A 23,940-nucleotide genomic window follows, 5' to 3' on the forward strand; every position below is an offset into this window, starting at 1 on the left:
CTTTCTCTCTCTCTCTCTCTCTCTCTCTCCCTCTCTTTCCCTTTCTCTCTCATATCTTCTTCCTGACCACCAAGGATTTTTTTTTTCTGTTTTAAATAACAGAACACATTGAAGGTTTGATAAAAACTGGGAATCTCTCCCTAGGAAATACATGTGATACAAACATGTACACTCACAATTCAGCTGCAATATACTCAAGTCTGTATACGATTCAAGGAGTTCATAAAATTCCTGAAACCTACCCATGGACCCCAGTTAATGACCCTGACCTGCACACGGGTAACGAAACATTCATTTCCTATCTCTCTCAGCCAGGCAAGAAAAAAAGAATGACTGCTGGTGGTCATCCCGCAAAAATTTGATGGACTCAGCTCACTTCAAAACATGCTTTCCACCCTTCCCCAACATGACACATTCCAATCCCAAAGCCTCAGTGGTCCCGCCTGGAGAGATCTGATCTGCCTGCTTCTGCCTACACTCCCCTAGCAGGCCAGCACTTGGGAAATGTGAACAGGCTTTACAATGGCCTGAGGAACATGCCATTAAGATAAGGCAACTTGAAAGCATTCCACAACCCAGCATAAATGGCATCAGTGGTCTCTACGGCAGGCTTCATTCTAGGCTCAGCCACCACTGGACATGGACCATCTGTGAGCACCCAAGAACCAAGGCCAAGTGCAGATGCTGAGTCACCCTTCTCTCCCTCATCCCTTAGCACAGCCCGAGGTTGACTTCATGGTTTCATGAGGCCCAGGGGCCTCATAAATGACAGTTGGACTGGAGTTAGTCTTAGATCCTTGATCACATCAGTGTCACCAAGTTGGAACATCTTGATGGAGTCCTTTATAAAATGAAAAACACACTGAATAAAGGAAGATATTAACCATGCTCTTCCTTCGCCCTCATGAACAACCTTCTGAAGGAGTCAATATGTCTGGGGACTAAACAGGTGGCCTCTAGAGACAGAGTCACTTGGTTGGAAACTCATCACCATCACATATCAGCTGTGTGACTGTGGACAAGTTGTTTACTCTCTGTGCCTCATTTCCATCTGCAAAAGGAGAATAATAATGTAGAAAAATATCTCTGGGGTAGGATTGTCCTCAGGATTAAGAGTCACTGCATATAAGATATTTGGAACAACCTCTGGCAATAGTAAATTCTCAGTAACCTAAGCTGCCACCGCTCTTCCTGTTTTACGGATTAGAGACTAAGGCTCAGAGGGCAAAGTGACTCTCTCAAGATCACACCCATAAACAGAGTCTTTAGCAAATGATTCTAAGGACTGGGATCATAGCCACTCAGCAATGCTTCTGACCTTTCTTGACCTTCGAAACCATCGCCTTTTTCAAATTAGTCTTTATGACACTGCATTATTCCTGGGATATTCCTGTCCAAAATGCAAACCTGTATCTTACTATAGAAAGAAACATCACACAACCCAAATTGAGCCATTCTAAAAAAATAACTGGCCCATACTCTTGAAAGATGTCAAGGTCATGAAAGACAAAGCCTGAGGATTATTCCATATGGAAGGAAATTAAAGAGATAGAACAATTAAGTTTAACACAGGATCCCGGATTGGACCCAGAACCAGAAAAATGGGGGAGGGTTTGCTATTAAGGACATTATTAGGTGAACTGGCAAAATTTGAGCAAGGTCTGCAAGTTAGATACTGCTTTATACCAACAGAAATGGCCTGATTTTGATTATGGTAAGAGAATGCCCTTGTTACTTGAGAAAATACACATTGAAGTATTTGAGATGAAAGGACACCATGTCCACAACTTCCTCTCAAGCAGTTTAGAAAAAAAATGATATTATATATATATAGAGAGAAAGAGTGATAAAATAAATGTGGCAAAATGGCAACATTTGGAAAATCTAGGGGAAGAAGTTAGGGAATCTCTGCTATTCTTGCAACTTTTCTCTGGATCTGGATTTACTTCGAAANGAGAGAGAGAAAGAGTGATAAAATAAATGTGGCAAAATGGCAACATTTGGAGAATCTAGGGGAAGAAGTTAGGGAATCTCTGCTATTCTTGCAACTTTTCTCTGGATCTGGATTTACTTCGAAATAAAAATGTTTTGGGAGGGACGCCTGGGTCGCTCAGTCAGTCAAGCATCCAACTCTTGGTTTCAGCTGAGGTCATGCTCTCAGGGTCGTGAAATCTAGCCCTGCATTGGGCTCCAGGCTCAGAGTCTGCTTGAGATTCTCTCTCTCCCTCCATCTCTGTCCCTCTCCCCACACTCTCTAAATAAATAAATAATCTAAAAAAATAGTTTTGGGAAAAGAAACACAAAGACAATCTTCTCACTGCCACTGATGGCCCCTGAGCTACCAAGCCTAGAGCAGAATTTCTCCTCAGTGTCTCCTACAGATGCAGCTTTGTTCCAAAGTAGGCCTCCTTGTTGATGTTAACAAAGAATTGTTTTATCAAGAGAAAAAATACTCTGAAACCATTGCACCCTTAAAAAGAGAGACATTTTAAAATAACAAAGTATCATTCTCTATTGTCCAAGAGGACATAGTGATTTCTCACCCCTTCCCCCACTCATAAAAAAAAAAAGTCCATGGTTACACTCATCATTTGATACCAACTCACAAAATCCTTTTTTGTCTGCCAGATCTTCACAGGCTTCTAAAGAATGCGGTGAATTTGCTATTCCTGAATGTGGTTCGTTTGTGCAAAATTCCTCTACCACTTTTCCAGCCACGCTTTCACCATCCATGCCCTTTTGTCCGGTAGGCCAATTAGAAACAGCACCACGGAATGAGTGGATGGCCCGGGCTCGAGCAGAGGCCACAGGTTGCTCCATCGGCAAGCATTCATTTAGTGAGCACCTACTATGCCCTGCCTACCGAGCCGGGACCCAGCAGGGACGGAGGCCCGCCTGCCCAGCCCTCCCAGAGCCTGCACTGGGGAACGGAAGTGGCCACTGCTAACTGAAGCCTGGAGGGCATTGCAGAAGGGGAGGTACGGGGCGCTGGGGGACCTGTACGAGGGGAGCCAACTTACTCATAAAAATATACATCCATACTTTCTTGAAACAAAACAGAATAGCACCAGGGGTGGAAAAGGGAGTGATTCTTCCTTATCTTTTTAACCACCGGGATAGACATTCCCACACTCCCTGTCGACTTCCCCTCCTGTCTCCCTGCCAGCATCAGGTCACCCGGCTGCACCCAAAGCTGGGTGGTCAGCGGAAGGAAAACACCTTGGTTGGCACTCACCCATCATGGCTCATCCCAGGGCTGGGTCAGGGCTCAGCACCTCCAGAACAGCACAGCCACCATTACGCAAAACCACATTGTTGTCCTGGTAGTGAGTACGGTGACAATGGGGCCGCTGGGTAGGAAACCAAAGGTGCCTGCCATGTCCCAAGCCTGCATTCCTAGCCTTCCCTCACAGCTCAGACAGCCTAGGGGCTGTCCAACGTAACCGCGTATCACTGTCACCTGGGGACAGAAGCTTCTATGCTTGGGACCCTTGCAGATGTTGGCCTGTGTACCGCTCGTCCGGCTGGTCATTTGTATCTTTGATAATGAAATAGTAATCGCGAGTATAGCCCATTCCTGAGTTCCTGAGGGAATTATCACCCGGGAGAGGGAAGCGGGTCATGGGAATCCCCGCATTTGTAACCGAGTCAGACAGCAGCCCAGTTTTTGTCTGGGTACCTGACGCATCCCAATGCAGAGATTCTAAGAGCTGGATATAGTCTCCTCCGAGCTCCACACTGTTGCTCAGTCTTCCACTTGGAAGAATTTTAATCAGTTATGCAATATGAAACCAATGTGGCATGGCCAAAGCCAAACCCATCCACAGCCCCACTCCTGCTTCCTGCTCTTCCTCCTCCGTTCTCCAAGTCAGCGAGCTGGTGAATGCCCCGCCGTCCCCCGAACACCAGAGCCGGCAAGCTCTGGCACATCCTTGCTGCACTTTCTCCTTCATGCCTCGTCTCCTGGTCGCCGTGTCCCAGCGATTTCTCCCTCCTACAGGATACAAATCAGCTCCTCCTCTTCTCTCTTCCTGCCTAGAAGATACCCCACTGCATTTTTCACCCAGGCCAGCTTACTAACAAGACTTTCTGCCTTCCTCCTTCAACCTTACCCGCATATGCCACCCTACGGAGGCAGACGGTGTGTTCCAAAGATGATGACAACACCATCTCCCGTGTCACCTGTTCTCTAGAATCTTGCCACCGTTCCATAAGAGGTAGGGTCTCATTCCCCTTCTCCTGAATATAGGTACATTTTTGTGACTGTTTTAATCAAGAGAGTATGCGGAAGTAATGCGACATAATTTCTGAGGCTAGTCCTGAAGGTGACGCGGAGAACCCTTTGCCCACCGTGACACTCACTCTTGAGACCTTTGGTCTCCACCTGTGCCTCCATGTCAGCAGTCAGCCGCCCTGAGACTGCCAGGCTGGGAAGAAATCCAAATTAGCCCACACAGAGAGGACACGTGGAGTGGCTCTGAGGTGACCCAAAGGAGAAGAGACGCCTTACAGGCCCTCAGGGGCTCCAGCCACTCCGCTCTTATACTCCAGCTGCTATTTGGCTGCGACGGCATGAGAGCCCCCCCAACCAGAACTGACCCACTGAGCCCTTCCCAAGGTCCTGAGCCAAACAAATGACGAGAGATGATAAAGTAATTGTGAGGTTTTTAAAAAGATTTTATTTATTTATTTGAGAGACAGAGAGAGAGAGAGAGAGAGAGAGAGAGAGAGAGCACGAGCAGGGGGAGGGGCAGAGGGAGAGGGAGAAGCAGCCAGAGGTGGAGCTCGATCTCAGGACCCCGGGATCATGACCTGAGCCAAAGACAGACACTTCACTGACCGAGCCAGCCAGGCGCCCTCCAAAATAATTATGGTTTAAAGCCAGGAAGTTTCTGGAATGGCTTTTGTATATGGCAACTGCTAGCTGGGGCAACCATCAATGGGCACCCAGTGGCCGGAACGGTATGAAGCGAGGCTTCTCAGAGTGTGGTCCCTGGCCCAGGGCTGGAGGGTGAACTGATTGCTCTCAGTCCACACGGATTTCAAGAGTCAGTGCTCTTAACAGGGTGATTTCCTCCTTGCTGAATCTTGTCATAAAAAAAGGAAACAGAAGGGGGAATGAACCCTGAGAGACTATGGACTCTGGGAAACAAACTGAGGGCTTCAGAGGGGAGGGGGTGGGGGAATGGGATAGGCCAGTGATGGGTAGTAAGGAGGGCACGTATTGCATGGTGCACTGGGTGTTATACGCAACTAATGAATCATGGAACTTTACATCAAAAACTGGGGATGTACTGTATGGGGACTAACATAATATAATAAAAAATTATTATTAAAAAAAAGGAAACAAAACAAAACTTGGACTTGTGCTTTGTCTGGACTTGGGCAGACCTGGGTTTAAAGAAACCGCTTTTGCTGGGTTGATCAGACACTGCCCCTCTTGGAAACCTGCGCTGCATTGAAAGGACGAAGAGAGGCCGTGGGGAAGGAGGGAGAGGAAAAAGCACACTGGGCGGAGGTGGAGTATGGGGCCATGGGGGAGGGCGGGGGGGAGCCCTAAGGCAAGAAAAAGCCGACGTGTGCCTGGGACTGCAAGGAAGTGGGGTGCCTTTACACAAGGGCTCACCTTGGGAATCCCTTTAGGTGCAAAGAGTCGAAAACCCTGCTCCAGTGGCTTAAGCAAACAAAGGTTTCTTTTTCTCCTTGTATCAGAATATCCTCTCGGCCCTGGACGACATCTGCGCACACCAGCCCGTCTTCCAACTGCCCAAACTTGCAACTCTTTAGGGGCTTTCTCCCAAGTCACAGAAGGTCACTCCGCCACTGGGGGGGATAACTGAAGGGTGTGTTCCACACTGGCTCCTGCCCTCCCCTCGCAGGACGAGCCTCCAGGTGCCCACAAAGGATTGTATGTAATGATCACGCTTTATTGCCTTTCTCCCCATCTTTGTCTCCTGTCGCCTCTCCCTTTTCAGCATTTCCTGGGACCATTTGCCAAATCAACTACTCGCATTCTGTGAAGCTAGATGGAGAATGGCAGGTGCTAATGCGGGGAAAGGAGGCAGGGACCAGAGAGGCGAAGGGTCAGGGACTTGCCTAAGGACACACAGAAGTTAGTGGCCGTGCTGGAATTGGCCCTCACCCCTGGGGCGGTGCACCTGTCCATCTCCGGCTGCCCTACGCTCACTAAGGTGTCAAGAAACAAAATCACAACTGCAAGTTACTCCAGAACAATCTTGGGGGTTCTTCCTACAGATGACCTCACCTGAACTCTTCTTCTCATGGCTTCCTCCCACCAAGCAGCACTGACCGCAGAGCATTTCTCTGGTAGTGAGACTATCCATAGACCAAAACCAAACAAAAACAAAGACTCAGTGGGAGCCGGGAGTGCCTGACAAGTGTCTCCCTGTCAGTCAGCTTAATGTGAAAGGATGGGCACTGGAAGTCAGACGGCTCCGCGTACATGCTCCTGCACCTGCTAGCTGTGTGGCGAAGTGTAATGTCGTAACCTCTCTGAGCTTCCTCTGTAAATACAGGCATGCTCATCATGCTTCCGTACTGGATCATTTCAAAATAAAACGGATAGTATGGAAAAGTGCCTAGATCACGCCTGACCGCCGTATACACTGTGGAATAGCCGGGCCCCTCTCATCTCTTCCTACACAACAGAACGGAAGACCGAGTAGGGATGTATTGGCCAAATAATCAACTCCATTTGTCTGGCGTTTCTCGGCGCACTTGCGTCACCTGATTGTTTCTATGAGGCTACTACCTCATGCAATAACACAGCCCTCTAATACCAGTGCGCCCATAAACAGAGGCCCCACTAAAATAAAACCATTATAATCACGGCTCAGATTTAAGCACTGGCTAGTGCGCTCCCTGGTGGTTTGACCAAGAGCCAGGCAATAGCCAAATAATCAAACTGCAGATGCTGTGATAGCAAATTAGCTTAAATTTAAACAGTGGCGGAGGCCCAAACTACAGCGGGGAGAGAGGGGAGAGGGGGGGATGCGGGCCTGCGCAAGGTCGGAATTTCCCTTCCGTGGCCTCCCAAGTTAATTGGCCCATAAAATAACCAGGCTTGTTAATGAGCAATAGACTCATTCCGGAGAGGCTCCTAGGTCAGGCAGTCACTCTGGGCCCGCTGGCTGTCGACTCTGCACTTAGAGCTGAGAGGGATCCCGAGGGTGACATGAAGACACAAGCATTTTGATCTCCGTCCCACGAGTTGCTCACGGACACTCGGCTGCTTGGGAAGAGGAGCCAACAGTGAGAGGGAAGGAGAGCCAGAGGAGTTTTGGTGGGCTGACGCTTGGACAATTTGGGAGCCCTCTTTGAGAAAAATAAGACAAAAACTGTGCATATAAAATATTTTCGACCATCCGGTACCATCTTGCATGAAAGAGTGGTCACCCCAACACCAGCCAACCCAAGAAGAAGGTTGAGGGAGGGGAAATGGAGTGGGAAGAGTTAGCAGTCTTAGCCCACCTTGCAGTTCAAATATCTTACAAAAACACAGGGCCACGTAAACATGCAGCTGGAGCCACTCCTAGACAAGAGGGGGGCTCCGAAGCTTCCGTAGCTTCGTGGGAAGCCCACCGCAATGGGGAATTAAGACCATGAACTCCTGAGTTGTTCACATTTTGCTTCCTAATGTCATTCCGTGAAACCATGAACGCTGGTGCTACCTAACTTCAGAGATGGGCTGACGTCACTAAGAGCGTGGTGAGCAGACTCTATCCCAAGGCCAGCGTCTGAGAGCACATCAGGCTCTCTCCAAAACCAACACACCAAGGGCTCTCGAGTCTCCGGGTTGTAGTTCTCTCTGCTATCCATAAGAAACTGTGTCTTTAAAAACTAGGTGCTTCGGGGCGCCTGGGTGGCACAGCGGTTAAGCGTCTGCCTTCGGCTCAGGGCGTGATCCTGGTGTTATGGGATCGAGTCGCACATCAGGCTCGCACATCGCTGTAAGCCTGCTTCTTCCTCTCCCACTCCCCCTGCTTGTGTTTCCTCTCTCCCTGGCTGTCTCTATCTCTGTCGAATAAATAAATAAAATCTTCAAAAAAAAAGAAAAAAACTAGGCTTCATGAAATAGGCAGACCTCGAAGCCCAGGGAACCTGAACGTCCAAAAAGAATTGCTGTTCAGACCCTCAGTGGGCAGGGTGTCAGTGGCTGGATGCATCATGGCTAAGATTAAATTCAACAGATTTGGGTTCGAGTTCTGGCTCTTCCACTTGGGGCTCTGTGACCTTAAGTAACTTATTTAATTGCCTTTGACTTTGATGACCTCTTAACATAAAATTGAGGTAATGAAAATATCTGTTTCGTGGTGCCTGGGTGGGGCTCAGATCATGATCCTGGAGTTCAGGGATTGAGCCCCACATGGGGCTCCCTGCTTAGTGGGGAGACTGCTTCTCCCTCTCCCTTGGCTCCTCCCCCCACTCATGCTCGTGCTCTCTCTCTCTGTCTCTCAAATAAATAAATAAAAAGAAATTATGTGTTTCATAGAGGTGGAAAAGGCTAATTAAGGTAATTCATTTAAGTCATTTAGCCTCACTTCTGACAGTTAATCCTAGGATACTGAGATTCTCTGGGATTAAGAATAAACCTTAATTTTAATCTTTAGCCCCCGCCCCCGCCATTCATACATTGAATCTCCAGCCACCAATGTGACTACATTTGAGGATAGGACTTTTAGGAAGGTAATTAAGGTCCAATGAGGTCATAAGTGTCAGTCCTCTGATCCAAGGTGATTAGCGCCTTATGAGAAAGGACACCAGGGAGCTCTCCACCCCATGAGGACACAGGGAGGAGGCGGTCATCGGTAAGCCAGGAAGAGGGCCCTCATTAGAAGCAGATCTAGGATTTCCAGCCTTCAGGACTGTAAGAAAATAAATGTCTGTTGTTAAGCCACCCATCTGTGGTATTTTGTTACGACAGCATGAACCGTCTAATACACTTGGCACCTGTCTGCTCCATAGATACAACTACTAGCCAGGAGACCCCGTACGTCCTCTCAAACATTTGCAGCCAGCATGGAACTTTCTCTTTGCACATGAGATCGGGCCAGAAGGAAAGCACCATGCAGGGACACTTTAGGCTGGTCCTTCCAGACTGGGTTCTCAGAGTCTCAAGCAGGAAACAGACATGCACACACAACTTCCAGTGATGGCCTTCTTGCAAGGATCCTTGGAAATGGGAGGTGGGCGGAGAAATTGGCACACTGAACATCAACGGGATGATAACCTCATCTTACTCCTCTACTCTGAGATGGCTTCAGCATGATGGCAAGCATTGCCCACCAAGGCTCAGAAAGCAACTTAAGTGAAGGGACCTGTCTTCCCTAAACTGAGCCGTCACTTGTTCTTTCTATAATAAGCACAAATTTTGATTGTTCCGGATCCCTTCCAGTTGTGGATACACTCCTTCCCCCTCCAAGTGCTCTGTGGGAACAGCCAATTCCCCGCTCCGGCTCCAGGATGACCAATCAGAACACTTTATTTGCCTCTCCAGCCACAGTGATCACACAAGAGGTAGACACATGACCTGAGCCAAGTCAGTCAGTCTTCACTGAGACTTTTCGGCTAAAGCAGTCTGGGAAGATGGCTTCCTGTTACAGGAGTGGATGTGAAGTCATGGTGTCTAGTGGTCATCTTCCTCCATCACAGGGAGTAACCTGTCTGTAGGAGGAGAGAATGAGAACCATGCAGAGAGTGAGGGAAAAGAGCAAAGAGATGAAGAAATAGAGTACTCTCCGAAGATGGCTGAGGCCTGGATCCAGCTATGCCTGAAACCTATGCGGACTTCCCAGTCTGTAAACCAAAAAGTTTTTATGTTTTCCTTGAGCTAATTTGACTTGGTTGGGTTGGTTCTTGGTGGTGGTTGTTGCTTCTGTCATTTCTATCAAAAACAGTCTTAATACATTTCCCACAATACACAACGTGACTAGAAAGTTCTGGCACCATTTGGTCAGGTAGGTCACTGTGGGGTGGCAAATTTCTGACATCACTTCATGCTGAACGGTGGCTAAACTCTCTTGTAGCCTCTTCTTCTGTCTCCCAGTCTTCAGCTGCCAGGTGGCATGGGTGGCATCACACCCGCAGACCTAGGAAGGCGTGCTGCCAGCACCACAGCAGGGGAGGCAGAGTGGAAGCTATTCCAGGCACCTTTATATCTGCAAATCCAGTTTTGTGAGGAGAAGTTAGTGGAGTCTGCCAACCGAGCAGGGTCAGCAGGAGGGAGCAGCTGAAGTTTTTCTGTCACCGAGATCAATGGCTTCCAAAGCGGGCACCACATGTCCAGTGTTTGCTCTGGACAGAAATGCAGTTTATCTGCCTTGGCTCGTCTGTATGTTACAGAGAGCAGAGGGAAGGAGGAGCCGGCACCTCCATCCACAGGACGCAGAAGTGAAGTCAGCTTGCATTTGAAGATCACCCAAGCGCTGTGACATGTGACCAGGGCACCAAAGCACATTCCCACATGTTTATTTGACAGCCCAGGACATACAAAACAGACCTGCTCCTGGGCTGCCACGTCACCGGCCCAGCCTTGTTGGGGACAGACAGCAGACTGGGAAACAAGAATCCAGAGCCTGATGGCATTTCCTTCCCTTATGACCCGTGAGGGGCTTTCACAGGCGTCGGCTCCCACCAAGTTTGAGGACAGGAAGAGGGGACAGGGCAAGAGAGACTGAGGTTAAGTGAGATCAAATTGCTTTCTCAAAGCCAAATTGTCAGTCCCGTGCCTCACCCTCCCTTCCTCAGCCTGTCCCAGCTGTACCTCATCTTAGCCTACTGGTCTACCCACCCACAAAACACATGAAGAAAGATTTAAGCAATCCTGCAGCATCCTGCCTGACCAGCCTGGATGGAGGCCAAAATTTCTCCAACACACACACAAGCAAACCCCTCAACACACACACACTCTTACACATATGCATATACACATGGGCATGCCCTCACTCCTGTGTTCACACATGTGTACATATGCAGTATGCATACATGCATAGAGGCTGTCGCAAGCACGTGCGCAAACATCCGTGCAAATACGTAACAGGAAGACACACCCACACATTCACCTCTGGTGGAGGTTAGTTATCTGGCACATTTTTTAGTCAAGTTCTTAAAACTGATGACTGCATTCCTCCATTGAGCCGAGTCACTGAGCCTGTAAATCCCTTCCTTACACCCCCAGATTCCAGTGATTTCTTCCAGGATGAAGATCTGAGTTTTTCTTCACTTACAGCCTCTCACTGATGCTCTGAAGATACAGTTCTGTCATGACAGCCGGAACAAAATCTGTCACTAACATATGTGGAGATGCAACAGAGAGGAGGTAGGATCCCATGGAAAGACCGGGGACTCACTTGTGCCAAAAACTAGACAAGGGAAGCACACGAATAAAAAACCATAGTCCATATTCACCAAAATAAATCATAAATTCCCACCGAATATGAACAGATCAGACTCAGCAGTCTAATAATAGAAATACAAGAATCGTGAATAAGACATCTATTATTGTAATTTACTCCATTAACATTCAAAAATATTTATTGTGTTATTTGAATGCTCATTCTTTGCCAATGCAGTATTGGCTCGATTACAGAGAAATAGAGCAGAATAGACAGATGAATATGCTTGATCCTATAAATATATAAACGGAACAGGAGATTCCAGACACAGACCCATACAGAGGGAGCGACTTTAGTGGCAAAGGTGATAATTTAATCAGAAAGAAGAAAGGAAAGACCATCCAATACGTGGCACTGACATAACCCTTCATTTACAAGGGGAAAAATAAAATTAGATCCTGCTCAACGTCATTCAAAACAATAGATCCCAGATGTATGAAGCTTCAACATAAAAACCCAAACCAAGAAACAGACTCTTGGGGCGCCTGGGTGGCACAGCGGTTGGGCACCTGCCTTCGGCTCAGGGCGTGATCCCGGCATTATGGGATCGAGCCCCACATCAGGCTTCTTCTGCTATGAGTCTGCTTCTTCCTCTCCCACTCCCCCTGCTTGTGTTCCCTCTCTCACTGGCTGTCTCTATCTCTGTTGAATAAATAAATAAAATCTTTAAAAAAACAAAAAAAAGAAACAGACTCTTAACTGTAGAGAACAAACTGATGGTTACCAGTGGGGAGATGGCTGGGGGCGGGGGGGAGCGGGTGAACTAGGTGAGGGGGATTCAGGAGTGCACTTGTGACGAGCATTGGGTAATATATGGAAGTGTTGAATCACCATACTGTACACCTGAAACTAATAGTACACTGCATGTGAACTAACTGGAATTTAAACAAAAGCTTAAAAAAACAAAACCAAAAACCCCAAACTTCCAAGTATGCCCTAGAGCAAATAATTCCGATAGTTCTCCCCTTCAGCATGGTAACACTGACCCCACATTTTGAGCGATAATACTTTGGGCTCCACTTCTAGCATTAGGATGGGGTTTTAGTACACTAAATGGGAGAACATTCTTACAAGTTTAAGATGGGGAGAAGCTCTTTTTAAGCAAGATGCAAAACTGGGGAGCTGCAGAAAGAAGACCGACAGATGTGGCTAAATCAGTATTTAAAGTCCTTTTTTTTTTTAATTAATTTTATTTTATTATATTATGTTAATCACCATACAGTACATCCCCTGATTCTGATGTAAAGTTTGATGCTTCATTAGTTGCGTATAACACCCAGTGCACCATGCAATACGTGCCCTCCTTACTACCCACCACCAGTCCATCCCCTTCCCCCACCCCCTCCCCTCTGAAGTCCCCAGTTTGTTTCCCATAGTCCATAGTCTCTCATGTTTCATTCCCCCCTCTGATTACCCCCCTTTTCTTTATCCCTTTCTTCCCCTACCGATCCTCCTAGTTCTTATGTTCCATAGATGAGAGAAATCATATGATAATTGTCTTTCTCTGCTTGACTTATTTCACTTAGCATTATCTCCTCCAGTGCCGTCCATGTTGCAGCAAATGTTGAGAATTCGTTCTTTCTGATAGCTGAGTAATATTCCATTGTATATATGGACCACAGCTTCTTAATCCAGTCATCTGTTGAAGGGCATCTCGGCTCCTTCCATGATTTGGCTATTGTGGACAATGCAGCTATGAACATTGGGGTGCATATGGCCCTTCTCTTTACTACGTCTGTATCTTTGGGGTAAACACCCAGTAGTGCAATGGCTGGGTCATAGGGTAGTTCAATTTTTAACTTTTTAAGGGACCTCCACACTGTTTTCCAGAGTGGCTGTACCAACTTGCATTCCCACCAACAATGTAGGAGGGATCCCCTTTCTCCACATCCTCTCCAACAATTGTTGTTTCTTGCCTTGTCTATCTTTGCCATTCTAACTGGCGTAAGGTGGTATCTCAGTGTGGTTTTGATTTGAATTTCCCTGATGGCTAATGATTTTGAACATTTTTTCATGTGTCTGTTAGCCATTTGTATGTCTTCATTGGAAAAGTGTCTGTTCATATCTTCTGCCCATTTTATGATTTGTTTATTTGTTTCTCGTGTATTGAGTTTGAGAAGTTCTTTGTAGATCTTGGATACCAGTCCTTTATCTGTGGTGTCCTTTGCAAATATATTCTCCCATTCCGTGGGCTGTCTCTTAGTTTTTTTGACTGTTTCCTTGGCTGTGCAGAAGCTCTTTATCCTGATAAAGTCCCATAAGTTCATTTTATCTTTTATTTCTCTTGCCTTTGGAGATGTGTCGTGAAAAAGGTTGCTCTGGCCGATGTCATAGAAGTTGTTGCCTATGTTCTCCTCTAGAATTTTGATGGATTCCTGTCTCACATTGAGGTCTTTCATCCATTTGGAGTTTATTTTTGTGTATGGTGTGAGAGAGTGGTCAAGTTTCATTCTTTTGCATGTAGCTGTCCAATTTTCCCAGCACCATTTATTGAAGAGACTGTCTTTTTTCCACCGGATGTTTTTTCCTGCTTTATCAAAGATTAGTTGCCCAAAGAGCCGAGGGTCCATTTCTGGGTTCTCTATTCTGTTCCATTGGTCGATGTGTCTGTTTTTGTGCCAGTACCATGCTGTCTTTGTGATCACAGCTTTGTAGTACAGCTCGAAATCCGGCATTGTGATGCCCCCAGCTTTGTTTTTCCTTTTCAACAGTTCCTTGGAGATTCGGGGCCTTTTCTGGTTCCATACAAATTTAAGGACTATTTGTTCCAGTTCTTTGAAAAATGTCCTCGGTATTTTGATCGGGATAGCATTGAAAGTGTAGATTGCTCTGGGTAGTATGGACATTTTAACTATGTTAATTCTTCCAATCCATGAGCATGGAATATTTTTCCATCTTTTTATGTCTTCCTCAATATCTTTCAAAAGTGATCTATAGTTTCTAGCATATAGGTCCTTTACGTCTCTGGTTAAGTTAATTCCAAGGTAACGCATGGTTTTTGGTGTTATTGTAAATGGGATGGATTCCCTAATTTCTCTTTCTTCAGTCTCGTTATTCGTGTATAGAAATGCAACTGATTTCTGGGCATTGATTTTGTATCCTGCCACCTTACTGAATTGTTCTATAACTTCTAATAGTTTGGGAGTGGATTCCTTTGGGTTTTCCATATAGAGTATCATGTCATCTGCAAAGAGAGACAGTTTGACTTCTTCTTTGCCGATTTGGATACCTTTGATCCCTTTTTGTCTTCTGATTGCTGTTGCAAGGACTTCTAGTACTATGTTGAATAATAGTGGCGAGAGTGGGCATCCTTGTCGTGTTCCTGATCTTAAGGGAAAGGCTTCCAGCTTTTCCCCATTGAGAATAATGCTTGCAGTAGGCTTTTCATAGATGGCTTTTATGAGATTGAGAAATGTACCCTCTATTCCTACACTCTGAAGGGTTTTAATCAGGAAAGGATGCTGTATTTTGTCAAATGCTTTTTCTGCATCAATTGAGAGGATCATATGGTTCTTGAGTCTTTTCTTGTTGATATGATGTATCACATTGATTGATTTGCGAGTGTTGAACCATGCTTGCATCCCAGGTATGAATCCCACTTGGTCATGATGGATAATCCTTTTAATGTACTGTTGGATTCTATTAGCAAGGATCTTGTTGAGGATTTTGGCATCCATATTCATTAGAGAAATCGGTCTGTAATTCTCCTTTTTGAGGGGGTCTTTGCCTGGTTTGGGGATCAAGGTAATATTAGCCTCATAGAATGAGTTTGGTAGCTTTCCTTCTGTTTCTATTTTTTGAAATAGCTTTAGGAGAATAGGTATTATTTCTTCTTTGAATGTTTGGTAGAATTCCCCAGGAAAACCGTCTGGGCCTGGAGTTTTATTATTTGGAAGGTTGTTTATCACTGACTCAATTTCTTCATAGTTAATTGGCCTATTTAAGAAATCTATTTCTTCCTGTTTCAGTCTTGGTAGTTTATAGGTTTCCAGGAAGGCCTCCATCTCTTCCAGATTGTTTAGTTTTTTGGCATATAGCTGTTGATAAAAGTTTCTAATAATCCTTGCAATTTCAATGGTGCTGGTCGTGACCTCTCCCTTTTCAGTCATAATTTTAATAATCTCAGTCCTTTCTCTTTGTTTTTGGACAAGTTTTGCCAGTGGTCTATCAATTTTATGGATTCTCTCAAAGAACCAGCTTCTAGTCCTGTTGATCTGCTCTACTGTGGTTCTGGTCTCTAATTCATTGATTTCTGCTCTAATCTTGGTCAACTCCTTCCTTGTCAGTGGGTTAGGCCTGTCCCTCTGTTGCTGTTCCAGTTTCTTGAGGTGAGAATATAGAAACTGCATTTTAGATTTTTCTATTCTTTTGAGTGAGGCTTGGATGGCTATGTATTTCCCCCTTAGGACTGCCTTTGCAGTATCCCATAGGTTTTGGACCGTTGTGTATTCATTCTCGTTGGTCTCCATAAATTGTTTAATTTGTTTTTTGATTTCCTGGTTTATCGAGTCATTCTTGAGCAGGATGGTTCTTAGCCTCCAAGTGTTTGAGTTTCTTCCAGGTTTTTCCTTGTGGTTGAGTTCCAATTTCAGAGCGTTGTGGTCTGAGAATATGCAGGGGATAATTTCAATCTTTTGGTATTGGCTGAGACCTGTTTTGTGTCCCAGAGCATGATCTATTCTTGAGAATGTTCCATGGGCATTTGAATAGAATGAGTATTCTTTGGTTCTGGGGTGTAGTGTTCTATATATATCTATGAGGTCCAACTCGTCGAGTATGGCATTCAAAGCCTTTGATTCTTTGCTTAGTTTTTGCCAGGGTGTTCTGTCTATTTCTGATAGTGGGGTGTTGAGGTCCCCTACTATTACTGTGTTCTTATCTATATGTCTCTTTATTTTGGTTAAGAGTTGGCTTGTGTATCTTGCTGCTCCCCTGTTGGGGGCATATATATTAATAATTGTCATATCCACTTGTTGAATACTTCCTTTAAGAATAATATAGTGCCCTTCTGTATCTCTCTCTATGGCCTCTAGTTTAAAATCCAGTCTATCTGATATGAGAATTGCTACTCCAGCTTTCTTTTGAGGTCCATTTGCGTGGAAGATGGTACTCCATCCCCTTACTCTAAGTCTGAATGCATCTTTGGGTTCAAAATGAGTCTCTTGTAGACAGCAAATGGATGGGTCATGTCTTTTTATCCAATCTGCAACCCTGTGGCGTTTTATGGGAGAGTTTAAGCCATTTAGATTGATAGAGATTATTGACAGATATGATTTTAATGATGCCATTTCTCTTTAAAGTCTTTGTATCGGTTGTGACTTGCTGCTCTGTATCACTCTTGGGGCCTTTTTACCTTTATAGAGCCCCCCTTAATATCTCCTGTAGGGCTGGTTTCGTGGTTACGAAATTGGTTAATGATTGGCGATTTTGGAACGTCTTTATTTCTCCATCAATTCTGAATGACAGCTTTGCTGGATAAAGGATCCTTGGCTGCATGTTTTTCTCTGAAAGAGCTTTAAAAATGCCCCCCCAAGCCTTTCTCTCATTCCAGGTCTCTGTAGACAGGTCTGACGTAATCCTGATACCTTTGCCTTGGTACGTGAGAAATTTCTTTGCCCTGGCCGCTTTCAATACTGTATCCTTGGATCTAATATTTGCGAATTGCACTATGACATGCCGTGGCGTAGGTTTGTCCTGGTTGAGCTTGGATGGGGTCCTCTCTGCCTCTTGGACACGAATGCTTGTTTCCCTTGCTAGATTAGGGAAGTTTTCAGCTACAATTTGTTCAAATATCTCTTCTAGACCTCTGTTTTTCTCCACCCCTTCAGGGATGCCGATGATTCTGACATTGGATCGTTTCATAGAGTCAGTAATCTCCCGTAATCTACATTCGTGGGCGTGGATTTTTTTAAGACCAGCTTCTATTTTCGTTTTTTCTTCTACTAACCCATCCTCCAATTCGCTAACGCGTTCCTCTGCCTCGGTGACCCTGGCCGTCAGAGCCTCTAGTTTTGACTGTATTTGGCCCATAGAATTTTTAATTTCTGTCAGATTCGCTCTCATTTCTGCCCTTAGGGATTCTATATTCTCAGCAACGCTTTCTCTGATGCTTTTTTCAAGTTTACTCATCATCTTGACCATTGTTGCTCTGAATTCCATTTCTGATAATTGGGATACATCCATATGTATTAATTCTGTGGCCGAGGCCAATTCTGTGGCAGAGGCCACAGACTCATTATCTTTTCTTTGCTGGGGGGGACTTCTCCTTCTCGTCATTCTGATGAAGAGAGATTGCAGGGTTGTCCAGAGCCCAAGTGTTGACTGGGACCCAGGCCGTGCGCCCTTGTTTTATAGAGATCTTAGGGATGTGGGCTTCTTCCTTAAAGAGTTTATTTATTTATTTGAGAGAGAGAGAGACAGTCAGCAAGAAAGGGAACCCAAGCAGAGGAGTGGGAGAGGAAGAAGCAGGTTCCCGGTGGAGAAGCCCGATGAGGGACTCCTTTCCGGAACGTTGTAAACACACCCTAATCCGAAGACAGGTGCTTGGTGACTGCGCCACTCAGGCGCTCCGGGTTGTGGGCTTCTTGATTTTTCAGCCTGCCTTCTGGGGGAGGGGCCTGCCTGCCGGTACTCAGAAAACCCTGTTTGGGTAGAGTCTCTGTGTCCCTTGCGAGGGGGGATGGGGATGGGCACCCTGTGAGCCGGTATTTCCGGGCTTTTGTTCTCTGGCGGCTTTCCCTGGCGGTTTGCTATGCCTCTTCTGAGAGAGCAGCAGCGGCTGAAATTCAGCCTCTGTCTCAGAACAGAGGGATCGCGGATCGTTCTCCACTGATGTTCTGGCCACTTTAACTCTGTTTCTGTTGGTGCTGCTCAACCCTGCAGCATCCCGGGCTGTGCGCCCCACACCCGGCGTCCCAGCCCTCACTTCCAGGGCCGGCACGTCTCTGTCCTTTGTGTTTCCAACCCCGCCCGCCGCCAGCCGCCCCGCGCGGGCTCCCGGAGCTCCCCGTCTCAGTCTGGTGTCTCACGGGTGCTGACCGCGAGTCCGCCTGCTCCCCCGTGCAGGTGGCCCTCCAGCCGCCAGCCGCCCCGCGGACGCTCCCGGAGCTCCCGGTCTCAGCCTCGATCCAGTGAGCACACCGGAGCTCCGGAGCTCCGTGAGATGCTTGGTGGTGCACGCTCCCGGCTCACGGACTCAGTCTGCCGTTTCCAGAGTGCGGGTCCGCGGTCCGCCCGCTCCCCGGTGCAGGTGGCCCGCCAGCCGCCCTGCGCGCGCGCTCCTGGAGCTCGCGTTCTAAGTCTGTTGTCTCGCGGGTGCCGTCCGCGAGTCCGCCTGCTCCCCCGTGCAGGTGGCCCGCCAACCGCCAGCCGTCCCGCGTGCGCTCCCGGAGCTCCCTTCTCAGCCTGCTGTCTCAAGCGTGCGGGTCCGCGGTCTGTCCGCTCCCCCTTGCAGGTGGCTACCGCTTCCCGGCGCCCTGACACGGCGGCTCCCTCCCCCTTCTGTTTAGCTTCCGATATCTGTGCGCGGTTTCACGGCTCCCCGCTTCGTACCTCGATACTCAGCGCTGGAGATGTTCATTTGTAGAGATCCAGATGTATCTTCCTGCGTCTCAGGCTGATTCCGTGGATATTCCTGCTTCTGGTACCTATCCAGCTCAACTCAGGGGACCGGCTGAAAAAGGGGTCCCCTACTCCTCCGCCATCTTAACCTCCCCCTCAGTATTTAAAGTTCTATCAGGGGCTGGCTCAGTCGGTTAAGCGTCTGCCTTCAGCTCAGGTCATGATCTCAGGGTCCGGGAATCAAGTCCCGCATCGGGGTCCCTGCTCTGCTGGGAGTCTGCTTCTCCCTCTTACTCTCGCTCTGTGATCTCTCTCTCTCTAATAAATAAAATCTTTAAAATAAATAAAATAAAGCTCTATCAAATGAATACCAAGTGAAAGTTCAAACGTGAAATACTGTAAATATTCCAAACATTTTTAATAGAAAAATCATTAATAAACGTGATTATGTCATTTATTATACAGCCATTTTATGGAATCTTACGTAGTGGTTACCAAAAAAGATGCAAAGTTGTATGCACAGCTTTGGCAAAATTTCCAAGACACAGAGCTAAGGGTCCAGAACAAGTCCCAGAATTGGCTCCATAGACAGATGGGTCCTGTTTATGTTTAAAAAGTGCACGTGATAATCATCATAAAATTTCATGGAAAATGGACTATACTTATCTATAATGAACTGTTCGTGGTGGTTTATCTCCAAGGAGGAGGATGGGGTCCGTGGGTGAAGGATGAATTTCACTTTCTGGCCTATAAATTTCTGAATTGCTGGGTTTTTACAAAGAGAATGGATTCATGTGTTTCCTTGGTGTCGTATGTAAGAGACAAAGCAAATCATCACATTTGGAATCAGATCGTGAGGCTGTCATCCTGCCTCTCATGAATTTTAGCTTTGTCACCTGTGGCAACTGGCTCAGTCAAACCCAGGCAACAATACCTGCCTCCTAATAATGCTAAGAGCACTGAATAAGACAAATCATAACTACTGTTTATTGAGCACCTACTGTATACCAGGCTTTTTAATGGACCATTGCCTTTTAAATACACTATCACGATGATCCACAGTGGCAGCCTCCTAACATAGCTATTGCTAGTGATTTGCATGTAAGGAAACAGAGGCCCAGAGAGGTGAACTAACTTGTCCAAGGTCACACAGCAGGGGATGGGGGGTGGGGACCTGGATCTTTTTGACTCTGAGATCAAGCCAGTTCCCCCATGTTCCCCACTCAAGGTCCTTTTGTTTTCTCTCTCAGAATGGTGCTGGCACTGGGCTTAGCCTACACCCTGGAATCAACCTTAGGCCAGGTCCCACACAGCCCCCAGGCTGGGCCCTGCAGAAAGGGGACCAGGAATTCCTGACTCACGGCCGCAGCCGATTGCTCACAGGCCGTGTCTGGAAGCGCCCATCTCCCACTTCCTCTGAAATAGATAACAGTGATTTTAGCCTCAAATGCTCCCGGTATAAACACGTGAACAGTAATAAATCTGGGCTGAAAAAAAAAAAAAAAAGAGCCTCCTTGTAAAATAGCAGCCAGGGACTTGCATTATAAAACTCTCTACCCCACTACAGCCTGCTGGAACCCTACTCTGAGGAACCCCCGCCAAAGAAAGGGAAGGAAGGAGAGAAGATCAGGAGACAGGTGTCACGGTCAGTAGGGGTTAATTAGAACCATCAGTGGCAGAGGCTAAATGGATGCTAAAAACAAGGAATGGATAATTGGGTATTTGAATTGTTTACAGCAGGGTACACAATCTGATTTCTCTTTGTAAACCAGAACTTTTCAGTAAAGCCCAATATACCTACAAATATCAGCTAAGCCCTTTTAAGGGCTTACTGTGTGTCAGCAGCTCTTTTAGAAATTTCCACAAATTAATCCATTCGATCCCTCATGACAACTCATTATCCCAATTTTCCAGATGAGGAAATGGAGGCCCAGAGAAGTCAGGTAAGTTCCCAAAGCACAGACAGCGTCTGCACCCCTAACCACCACTTTAACTGCCTCGAAAACACCGGCATGGGGAAGTTGTTTGCATTGAAATCAAGGAAGGAGCTGGAAGTCGAGTCTGGATTTACATGGTGCAGAGAGGTTAGCCTCAACACAAAACTGACCCTGAGTATATCAAGATACTCAGAAGTCTGGAGAAGAGAGCTGGACTGCCCAGAGAGTGGAATAAGCTCTCAAGCTGATCTGATCTGGATCGGAGGATTCCGGAGACCCAGCTCTCATCTGGGTTATGTTTCTGAAGGATGTTGCTACTTCCTCTCCCCCAGATCCCTCTCAGGGGTCAAGAAGTCCTAATGTGTGCTGAGCCCCGTGTCCTCTGGTCCTTAGCAGTTGAGGTCCTCCGGCCCAGTTCTACTATACCACTGTCCTTGTTTGGTTGCACTGGGACTTAAAGGAATCAATCTCACCTCTGCCCCACTGCCCTCAGGGCAAAATACATCTAGAACTATAAACGCAGAGGTCAGGTGGGGGGATCAACTGCCAGCTCCATTAGTGGGATTGCCTGAATGGAGAACATGGCTGATACTCCCCCGCTAATGGGTTTCCGTCAACTTTCCCGGAAGTCGAGCCCAGTGCCGTCCAACAGAACTTTCCGTGATAAAGAGAATGTCCTGTATCTGCTCTGTCCAAGAGGAAGCCGCAAGCCACGTGTGGCTGTTGAGAGGCTGAAGAGTGTCTGGTACAACCGAGGAAGTACATTTGAAATTTGTACTCAATTTTAATTCTAAGAGCTACATATGGCTAGCAGCTACGGTTGGGGACAACACAGCCTAGACGCTGGAGCACACCCTCTGGGTAAGAGCCAGAGACCATGACGGCAAGAAGGGGAATAGCAGCCTAAGACCAACGGAGTCTGTATTTGTTTCCTATTGCTGCTGCAATAAATTACCAAAACGTAGTGGCTTAAAGCAACACAACTGTGTTACTTATGGTCCTGGTTGCCAGAAACTCAAGTCTCTTTCTCTCCTTATCACATCCCCTTCCCTCTTATAAGGATGTTGCGATGACATTGGGCCCAACCGGAGACTCCAGGATAAGCTTCTCATCTCACAACACTTAACTGAATCATATCCGCAAAACTCCTTTTGCCATGTAAGGTAATACATTTAGAAATTCTGGGAATTAGGATGTGGACATCTCTGGAAGTGGGAGGTCATTATTCTGCCTACCACAGAGCCCTGTACTAGTACAGTGAGAAATGGACTTCCAGATCTGCCTCAGAAGCCTGCCTCTGGGGCCTGATCCAGAGGTGTTTACCCCATTGGGGGCTGAAACTGGAAAAGAATGCAGGGCACCCTGCTTAACTCTAAGGGATGCTATTTGCTCCTTTTATGCAAATGAGACCTCATGGAGTTTTGCAGTGCACAACCTGAGCACATGTACATGGGGCTCTGGGAGAAACTTCTATCCTGCAAACAGGCCCTCATGAAAGGAGAGAGAGAAGAAAGGTAAGAGCATACATAGTCAATTCCTTCTCCTGGTTTGGCTAATTAGATTAGGCCTGCTTCATCCCTTGGTGGAAGATTCAGTGAACAAAAAGTAGGAAATGCATTTTTTCCAAGTACTTTTCACCTCCTAGAAAATGGGTTAAAAGTTCCTCATAGAAACATGAGGATAGGAGAAGTTTCCCCTACAGGGCTGTCTGGCTCACAGCATCCAGCTCCTAGTTGGCTGGAATAAACATTTTTCCCCACACCACAACACATACCCAACACCTCCCCACCCCAAATGTTCCTGGACCGACGCAGCCAGAAGACTGATAAGACCAAAAGTCCCTCACTGGCAAGGATTGCCCTTTATAGCGGGCCCACAAAAATGTCCTGTGAGGTTGACCTTTCCCCACTGTGGAGAACTGAGTGAAATCAGCATTCTTTATAGCTCTCTCTGCTTTAACCATACCCCAGCTCCCTTAAAGAAGAGGATTTGTCATTTTAGCCACAATTTTCCCCTCTACCTAGTACCAGTAACAGAATTTCTCTGGCTCTCTCCCCACACAGATGGGGAGAGCTCCAACTACCATCAGACTCCCGGCCCAGGGAGTTCTGAAACTCTTCGGGGTTGAGGGGGGCACTCACGTGTGCTCACCAATGTCCCCTCCCAGCCACCAGGTAGCATGGGACATTCTTTCTCTGATGGTCCAGCAATGACATCTCGCCGTTCCTCCGATGGTCTGGGTGCATTTCAGCTTCTGCGACTCCTCTGATGGTGTCTCAAGCTGGGCCAATTACAGCCTGACCACTCTTTGTTCCAGCCCCTCCCACTAAGGCCACCACCAGAGCTGCCTTGAGTCACCAGGATCTGACGAGAGCTAGCGGCATGGTTCCCTTAACCTTGCCTCCTACTTTGTTACCATGACCTTTTTCTGGGGCTCTGCCTTAGACAGCGATAAGTGTCAGGAAGTTGGTGAAACACTGAGATAAGTGTGTGACTTGAGGGCCGCAGGAGGGCAACTTTAACAGGGCGGTCATAACGTCTTCTCTGAGGAATAAGATTTGAGCCCTCCCTTAACCGGAAGGATGAGAAGAGGCAGCCGTGCAAAGGGCTTGGAGCAAGAGTGGCCCAGGCAGAAGGAGAGTTTGTGCAGAGACCCCGAGGCTTGGGCACACTGGCTTTTGTGCGAGGACCAGAAAGAAGAGCAGTGTGACTGGAGCTAAGTGATCAAGGACAGAGGGCCCAGAGACCAAGTGAGAAAGTGCCAGAATAGAAAGTGGTCAGATCATCAGGGCTTTGTTAGCCATAGTAAGACATCCGAGGGGCTCATAAATTTGGGGGTCTCCAAAACTAGGTAGATGGGGCATCATTCACGGAGTTGGTGAAGTGGGAGAAGAGAGGAATGGGCTCATGAAGGGTGTGAGGTGGAACTAGACTTTTCTGTCGGAAGGAGGCAGCAGGACTGTCCGCCAGGAGGCTGGACGCTTGGGACCGTTTGCCCAGTACAAGAGATGATTTGAGCAGGTTGCCCA

At 47.0% G+C, this 23,940-nt stretch overlaps 1 long non-coding RNA gene across 1 annotated transcript in view; it reads right to left on the bottom strand.

Moving 5' to 3' along the window:
* Positions 1-23,333, bottom strand: part of LOC105240528 — a 128,334-nt gene extending 105,001 nt beyond the window's left edge. Inside the window, exon 1 of the long non-coding RNA XR_004620992.1 lies at positions 23,053-23,333. This is a non-coding gene — a long non-coding RNA (uncharacterized LOC105240528). The remainder of the gene's footprint in view (positions 1-23,052) is intronic.
* Positions 23,334-23,940: the final 607 nt, after the last annotated feature.

The sequence above is a fragment of the Ailuropoda melanoleuca genome, chromosome 15 (genome assembly GCF_002007445.2).
Source record: "Ailuropoda melanoleuca isolate Jingjing chromosome 15, ASM200744v2, whole genome shotgun sequence".
Classification (NCBI taxonomy): domain Eukaryota; kingdom Metazoa; phylum Chordata; class Mammalia; order Carnivora; family Ursidae; genus Ailuropoda; species Ailuropoda melanoleuca.